General features: G+C 35.4%; 1 long non-coding RNA gene across 1 annotated transcript in view; it reads left to right on the top strand.

Annotated features, from left to right (window-relative positions):
• Nucleotides 1-5,707, top strand: part of LOC146735539 (uncharacterized) — a 42,885-nt gene extending 37,178 nt beyond the window's left edge. The window contains exon 3 of the long non-coding RNA XR_014931226.1: nucleotides 5,454-5,707. This is a non-coding gene — a long non-coding RNA (uncharacterized LOC146735539). The remainder of the gene's footprint in view (nucleotides 1-5,453) is intronic.
• Nucleotides 5,708-6,000: the final 293 nt, after the last annotated feature.

A 6,000-nucleotide genomic window follows, 5' to 3' on the forward strand; every position in this document is an offset into this window, starting at 1 on the left:
ATTCTTTTTGTTTAATTAAATCGTGAACATGATAGGAAAATATCTAGTGTATTTATTATTTTTTCATTGTCAATCACGAGGCATTAGATATTTGTGATGAAAAAAATTTAAAACAGAGCACTCATTGTTAATATGTGCTTCTAACTAGGTCAGTGTTGAGACCATGTCTCGACATAGTTCAGTCGATGACTTTGGAGTCGCATTTCCATACTTCATTGTTTGTTACTATGTCATTTGAGATCCGGTAATATTTATACCTGATATACATTTACCTGTGCATTGTCTGTGCTCTCAACTCAAGAGCACTGCTTTGTCATAAGAGTGTTGTATGGTGGGAAACAGACAAGGTGACCTACTGGCTTTGTTTCCCATGTAAATACAGCTGGATAAGTACTAGTACTTTAGGCTTTGCAAAAATATACACTATAAGAAAGAATCTTGCCATTTCAAATATTGAAGATTGGAATTAAAATCACTGTTGCCTGTCTCCATATGCATTGGTGTATTTATCATTTTAGAAGTGCTTCTCCAATAGAAACACACATAACCAGTGATTGCATTTATTGTATTAGAGCATCTTTGCTTTTGAATTTTTGCTTTTTATGTGTTCAAATGGGTGTGGCTTCTATTAGGGATGCAACTTCAAATAAAGATTTAAATAGAGATTTTACAGTAGTTGTTTTCTACATCTTATTGTTCAAGTAAGTGCATGTATACTTGCATAAAGATGAAAACAAAAGTGACATATCAGCCAATCAACACCTTCTATGTAAACCATGATCATATTCAAATTTCCAATCAAGTTAATTACTGATAGTACATTTACATTGTACCAGCTTTTTTAGCAATGTGTGATAGCTTATGAATAAAAAACATCTAGCTTTATAATCTTTGTAAAGGGAAATTATTTGCAATCAATCGCTGAGAATCAAGTACATGTAGTATTAAAAATAATTTATTGCACTGCTTGGTTGGATTATTGAATTGACTTGCCACAGAGTCACTTGACAATTTTACTCTAGATTGTACTAAAATAATACTGTAAGACAGGAAATGCTCTCCTTATAGAGGTAAATATGTATATCGTTATTAAAAAATGAAAACTAGTTAGGAGAGGAAAGTAGATAATCAGAACACCCCCTTCCCATTCTTCAAAAAAAAGTGGATAATCAGAACATCCCCTTCCCATTCTCCAAAAAAAAAGTGGATAATCAGAACACCCCCCTTCCCATTCTTCAAAAAAAAAAGTGGATAATCAGAACACCCCCTTCCCATTCTCCAAAAAAAAAGTCCTGTCAGCAATTACGATACCCAACAAAATATTTCGGGCTCCTTAAAAAGCGTTGAGAAACCAACGGAATAATGAATAAGTACAAATGTACATGTGTAATTGACATTGTACTGTAGGTGAACCTCTAAGTAAACTACCATGGATTGTACTGAGACAGTCTGGAAAATTATGTAAAGAAATTCCTTGCATATCACAATCTTTTGTTCCTACTCTACTGTGTGAAAATAGCCTGCTGATATCTGATACTGAGGCAGTCACCACCGTCACTGAAAAATGCTAAGTGAATGTCATATAACGCTAGTTGCTGGCAAGCCTGTGGTGCTGTAATACTGATTGTGGACGTTCCAGGGTTAACCTAGGAGCAAAATTGTCTGGATGCTGAGTGCATTGAATCTGATACCAGTTATTGGAGTTGAAGACTGCATAGGGAATCTGTGGAAATGTTTACTTTAAGCCATGAAGCTTAACTGGTTGTCTTCACTCTCAGCAATGTAGCGTTGAGGTATAGCTACCGTCTTAGTGTTAAGACTTCTGTAAGTTGCATGCAGCATTACAACGGAGAAGTTGTTGAGTCTCTTTCACTTTGTGTGTGTACTTTCTCTTTGCCTGGGATTATCACAAGAATGTATATGAAGTAGATGTAGATAGAAGACAGGGATCACAGGAATTTTTATTACATTACTGGTACGCTGTTGTGCTGTCACTGCATGCTATTAAAGAGTTCCTACCTTTACTAAACGTGTTTCTTGGCAGCTTGCTAGTCAGATTTCTGATTACTATGCTGTTGTGGTAATTGTCACTGCCTGCGATTGCCGGATACTTTCACTGTAAATTGATGGAGTTCCTAACTGTAATTGTCAGTTATAGAGACTCTAAGTGTTGGTGTTTCATTAACTGGCAATGGTAGATTGTCTATGGATGTGAAGGGGATGCCCAGGGGATGCCCAGGGGATGCTCAGGGGATGCTCAGGGGATGCTCAGGGGATGCTCAGGGAGTTGGAATAATAATTGCATACAACAGGGACTGACAAGTACATGCACACACTGTTTAAATGTACACTATCAAAGATTTGACATTGTCATCACATGTATGACTGGTTGACAATTATCAATATAAAACCATTACATGTTCAATTATTATTGCACATCCCGTGACTGGGGATTACACCACTGATTCTTACGCTCAGCTATGCAGCCTTGCAAGGGTTGATCACCTCCTTGCACAATAGCTGCCTTAAAGTGTCTTTATTATTGAGAGCTGTCTTCTGTACATGATTCCTGATCTTTTGTGATTTAATTGTTGACAATCCAAGATACCTGACATTTTCTCTATGCCCTTCATGGAAGGTGGCCATTGATTGTAAACATATTAGGTACTTTATAGTAAGTGTCTTCAAACAAACAAACAAATGAACCAGCAGAGTCATTAAATACATTAGTGCTGGGACTATTGTGTAGCTATCAATAGCACAGCAGTGTATGAGCACTTGATGGAACCCAGACATGCTCAAACTAGGCAGTCACCAAGCAGGTAGTTGTACATATACATGTATGTTGAGTGCATCCAGATTTAAGTGTGACAAATATTGAAACTAAGTTAAGTTTCTAAATGTAATGCAGCTGGCTGAAAAATCAGGGCAAGATCTGGATGTGAATAAACCAATCTGAATCTGAATCAACCAATCTGGATCTGAATCAACCAATCTGAATCTGAATCAACCAATCTTGATCTGTGGATCTGGATCAACCTATCTGGATCTGAATCAACCAATCTGGATGTGAATCAACCAATCTAGACCTAAATCAACCAATTTGGATCTGAATCAACCAATCTGGATCTGAATCGACCGATCTGGATCTGAATCAACCAAGCTGGATCTGAATCAACCAATCTGGATCTGTGGATCAGAATCAACCAATCTGGATGTGAATCAATCAATCTGGATCAACTTATCTGGACCTAAATCAACCAATCTGGATCTGAATCAACCAATCTGGATCTGAATCAACCAATCTGGATCTGAATCAACCAATCTGGACCTAAATCAACCAATCTGGATCTGAATCAACCAATCTGGATCTGAATCAACCAATCTGGACCTAAATCAACCAATCTGGATCTGAATCAACCAATCTGGATCTGACCACTGTACAAAAAGTCATGCATACCAGTTCTCATTTGTAGATGATAGAAGGGTGGATGCATGATAGTGGGGTAAAGCTTTGTGCATCTAAGTAAACTTGCATATACACATGCGTGTTACCATATATACGCTGACTGATTGTTCATAGTGCATCAACCAAATCTATCAGTACATTAGACTACCCTGCATGACTGGAATCGTTGACAACTATGAGTAATGCCATCAGTGCCAAGGAATTCCACTCACAGCTGCTGAGACTGTGTGCAATGCTCCATCACAGGATACAGCATCTGGAGAGAATCATGGAGAAACAACCCGTCATGGATTCTACGATAATTTTAGAGGAAATCGGTGAGACATCCACAGACCAGGTAGTGTATTATTAGAATCCCCTTGTATGCGAGTATCTTGAAGTAAAAGATCAAGTTAAAAAATTTGAGATATAAAAAATCCTTGCCTTTGCAAACCGGTAGCTAAAATGAAAATTGATATTTCCATATATGTCTGCCTCGTGCTTTCATGTTGCCCTAGCAACTAAAAAAACATTTGAAGAACCATTGTTTAACTGTGACATTTCTATTTACAGAAAGGAATAGAAAATGTAACAACACTTTTACTTCTTGGATTTTGTATGTTCACCACTTTGAATTTCATAGTTTTCAAAATACATAATTTGTAATTCAAAAACATGTCTAGTCAGGTTCACTGAGTCTTTTATGTAAAAAATTATAGAAAATAAGTTTGTGTAAAATATGCCTCCATCATTGAGAATGAAAATCTGTTCAATAGCTACCATAAAACAAATACATGTTTTCTGAGTAGAAGTTAAAATACAAAAAAAAAATATTTTGTTTTTAATTAGGCCAAATATTTTTCATTTCTGTTATTATAGCATGGTAACTCCTCATCCCCATTGGAAATAAGTGCTAGCATTGAAGTATAAAAAATAATGAAATAGCTTCCATATTTTTAGTGCCTTTGGTGTTTATTTCAGATAGCTTTTACTCTAATTGGTTATGGTCACTGAGTTGTGTGTGTACAGTACAGTACAGTACAGTACAGTACAGTACAGTACAGTACATATATAGAAAGTATGATTCAGTAAACTCAATAATTTTCGCTGATAGTGAAAAACATATCAACATGAACATGTATTATTAATATATTATTAATTGTTCCATTTGAAACAGCTCGTTATGATTTTAACACATTTAAAAGTTGTAAAAATGTCATGTGATTTTTCCTCAGTCTGGTTGCTATTGATTTATAGTGTAATATAGGATTACATGTGACTGACATAATGTGTTCAACAATACAAGATGTTTGTCCAGTCAACCAATCATGTGTACTGCATTGAACTTTAAGGAGCAGTCTCAAAACATCACATTACAGAGCTCAGTGTAGTATACATGTAGGATTACATGTGACTGACATAATGTGTTCAACAATACAAGATGTGTTTGTCTAGTCAACCAATCATGTGTACTGCAATACAAGATGTGTTTGTCTAGTCAGGGTACATGTGTACTGCATTGAAATGTGAGGGGCAATCTCAAAATATCACATTTCAGAGCTCAGTAAATATTATTTCATTACGAATGAGTTGTCTCCCCTGACACAAATTATAAATTTTATTGTTGAGATAATTTGTGTGTTAAAGTTGAATACAAGATGATTTTAACCGCGTGCTTGTCTGGTGACTGCCGTTACTATCAGTTTAAGCACCGGAAATTCTCTGAGAATTCTCCACCAGTGCCGCAGATAGTCAACTTGCAGCGATACTTACTATTATTATACATCTGTCAACGTAATGCCATAAATTACAGCGTGCCGTAATTTTGCGGTATTTTACGGGGTATTTTCATCCTACCATATAAGAAAATGCTAATTCCAAATATGGAATGATTACGCGCGAAAGCGTTATCTAGTAATAAAAACAAACATGACTGCCACCAGGGTTTGACTGGACACCACACAAAGAAGTTTGCTAAATCTGTTCTAAACTTTTTGGATTTCAGCATTCCCATGGTGTATCCTTGGAAGGAAAATGATGTATAATAATAAGGTTATTACGAAGATACCTCAGAGTATGCACTGAAAAAAAATATTTTTTGAAAGTATATTCATCTTCTCTAAGTTTATGCAAATTCACATGTCAATATACTGGGTATTTTCTTTGTACATGTATTTGAAACTGATATGAATTTAAATAATCATTGACTGTATAGAATTGAATAAACTGATCTGAAAGAAAGATATTGAAGTATGCAAATTACAGTGTTTTCTTAACAGTTTCAAACATTTCTGCCTTCACGGCCCTCAACTACAGCTTGGAGATCTCATTGTATTTTTATATAAACTCGATCATAAAACATTACAACATAATTTCTGTAAAATATTTTGAAATAGAATTACATATGGTGAATTTGGCTCAATGTATGAATTTACCAAATCTTACAGTATCATTATGAGAAAACATTTTTTTGCCAAATTTACATTGCAGCATGTTTTACTAAAAAAAACAACTAGATTTTCATATCAGGCTACTATTAAGCTGCATGATGC

The sequence above is a fragment of the Saccoglossus kowalevskii genome, chromosome 12 (genome assembly GCF_978046115.1).
Source record: "Saccoglossus kowalevskii chromosome 12, keSacKowa6.1, whole genome shotgun sequence".
NCBI lineage: Eukaryota > Metazoa > Hemichordata > Enteropneusta > Harrimaniidae > Saccoglossus > Saccoglossus kowalevskii.